This window comes from Triticum aestivum, chromosome 1D (genome assembly GCF_018294505.1).
Source record: "Triticum aestivum cultivar Chinese Spring chromosome 1D, IWGSC CS RefSeq v2.1, whole genome shotgun sequence".
NCBI classification, from domain to species: Eukaryota; Viridiplantae; Streptophyta; class Magnoliopsida; order Poales; family Poaceae; genus Triticum; species Triticum aestivum.
In genome coordinates this window covers 15,222,814-15,225,588 of record NC_057796.1, presented here as the reverse complement: position 1 = coordinate 15,225,588, position 2,775 = coordinate 15,222,814, and the positions used below count along the sequence as shown (strand labels likewise).

Genomic DNA, 2,775 nt, shown 5'->3' with positions numbered 1-2,775 from the left:
TTTTGTCTTATTTTAGACATAAAAAGAGAACGTAAGAAAACCTAAAATCGTCGTAAAAAATATTATGTTACGTAAAATTACAAATGTAAAAACATAATGTAAAATATACATAAAATAAATTTTTTGAAGTATTTCTTTTGTTATGACAAATTTTATGCAGTAAATCAATATGAATATAACTATTTGTATTTAAAATGTAATTTATATTTATGAAATGATTGTAAGATTACCTCGGATGAAGAATAAATTATTCTGCATCCTGGGTGATGAAGAATAAATTATATATATAGTAGCACTATTATGATCATGGGATCAGAATAACTAGTATTCTATATAGGCGCGACGCCATGCTCACGATCCTGTCCCGCACCACCCGGGCATCCATCCACACTCGATCCCCACCCGTCGCCGCCGCCCTGATCCCACCGCGCCGCCGGCGGCCCTGGCTCCCGTGCACCGCAGTCGTGTCGTAGATCTCTGCACCGCCGCAGACCACCACATCCAGCGCCAGATCAAGATGCAGCTCTCCCTCCTCCCAGATCTAGGCGTCGAACCCAACCTCTTGGGCCACCGGATCCTGGGTATTGAACACGCCGCTCCGGCCTTCTTCCACAGAGCCGGTGGCAGCTCCGCCTTCGACCAGCTGCCCAGTGCTCCTCCAGTTCATCGCGGTCATCCTCCTCCATCAACGCCTACATCCTCACCGGTGGCGCATCCTTCCTCCCCGTAGCCTAAAGCAATTCCCTTTCGTCGTCGTTCTAGTATCACGACCAACCACCGCCTCCCCATCCCTCCGGCCTCGACCTACAGCTGGGGGAGGTCTCGACCTGCAGTTGGTCGCGTGCCCCGCTGCGACCCACTGCACCAATTACAGCCGGCTCCCTCTGTCATTTCCCTCCTGACCTTCCTCCTAATCTATATGAAGTCTTGTCAAACAGCTGGACATCCAAACTGGCAAAAGATTCAACACATCGGCAGCAAAATATTTCTGTGACCCCGCAAGTAAGAACGGAATCACCTTTAATTTGTTGCCTTCTGTTTGGAGCGTTGCTTCAGGAAGTAGTTATGTTTGCTAATACATCTACTATATGTTTGCCTGACAGATTAGAGTTTCTGGTATCTGTGCTGTGCTGCCCGACGTGTGATTCTATCTATGCTCTGGTTTTCTTGTATGTATTCCAGAAGGATGTATCCATCGCGACTCCTCTCCACACTGCACTCTGCTTGGAGTTGGAGCACGCAAGATTTGGCAGTTTTCCTGTCCCACTTGCGTTTCTGTATTTCATATAGTACATTATGTACACAATATTGGCTGACGGAAACAGGGTGAATTTATTTTACAGTCCTAATTGAATATATCCATGCCTTGTTGGATGCCACATTTAGGGACCCATTTTCGGTCTCCCCCGCCATGCTCCTGCAGGTCGACTGCGCCGCCGCACGAAGTTCACCGGCCATAGCTGCGGACGGACGAAATTCCAACTCTACCGCAACCCCTCCAGACCCACAGGTAAAATGATCCACGAGCTCATAATTTTCACACCGATGTACCATGTGCTGCAGCGAAGTGTCCATGCCTGATCTTTGTTGGGTTTTGTTTTTCAGTGGCCAAAGATGGCGCTCCACAGCTGTTCGGTGTAATGCCTAAGGAGCAAACAATGTCTCTCTCACTTTTGTTTTTGGAAAGACCTATCTATCATCTTGCCGCTGCTTTCGAGTGGCTCCATCTGCAGATGGGGGAGGTCTCGACCTACAGCTGGGAGAAGTCTCGACCTGCAACTCGTCGCGCGCGCCGCTGCCACTGAGGCCCACCACCTACAGCCGGCGCCGCAGCGCCTCAACCGTTCAACTATGCCACCTCAGCAGTTCAATGTATATTGGAGAAGAAGAAAAAACAACAGTAGGTTCAAATGTTGTGTTTTGTGATTGTTGTAGACTTGCAGCAAATTAGAGGTGGGTTCAAAGAAAAAATTGTTCCCTTTGATGGAGCACCTGGTCGTTCCCTTTGTTTTGTTTTGTTTTGTTTTGCAAACTGCTAGTTGGCCGTATAGCTTCAGTAGTGGTATAATGCTTAATGTTCCTGACTATTGGTCTTGATGTTTGGCCGTACTTGAGGTTCAGCTTGGTAATGTGTACGGGAGCAGTTTGGATTTGGTATTTTTCTGCAGTTTGGCACCGTGTTATATGTATTTTAAAAGTGCACAAAACAATAGCACTTCATTCAAAATTGGTTGTGCAAAGTGCGCATGCTCCATGGGTGCTTGTTGTAATCCGAAAATTCTTCATTGAAAACAAGTAAAGTTCGTATGTTTAAAAAAGCCTTAGAAAGCAAAACCAAATTCAACAAAACAAAAAATGCTAGTGAGTTCTTTGCAAAAACCACATGAAGTTCAATAAGTATGATTTTAGAGGTTCAAGTAATATGAGAACGCTGGAAGTTTGTAGAAGAAAAATGCCGGTGGTGCAGTTGTTGTCAGCTAAATCGGTCAGAGCCCCTACTCCTCCAAGAATCTGGCCAACCGCGTGTCGCCGACATGGATCCACACTAAGAAGTTGAGATTAAAATAACTGAGAAGTTCAAACTAAAAAAAGCGTTCCCTTAGTTAATATTGTGAACATTTTCTTTTTGTTAACTCCTAAATGTTTTTGGTTCCGTGCCATCGACCCCTCAAAGCGATTGCATCATCGAATATGAGATGCGCGTTGAACTAAAAAAAGAATATGAGATGCATAAATAGCATTCCCACCTTCTTAGTTGATGCTGGTGTCCGTGGT

The 2,775-nt window shown here is 45.4% G+C and overlaps 1 long non-coding RNA gene across 1 annotated transcript; it reads left to right on the top strand.

Annotated features, from left to right (window-relative positions):
* The first annotated feature begins 364 nt into the window (after positions 1-364).
* LOC123163060 (uncharacterized) lies at positions 365-2,131 on the top strand. The gene is made up of 3 exons (XR_006481692.1): positions 365-1,002; positions 1,104-1,510; positions 1,606-2,131. It is a non-coding gene; the product is annotated as an uncharacterized lncRNA (long non-coding RNA).
* Positions 2,132-2,775: the final 644 nt, after the last annotated feature.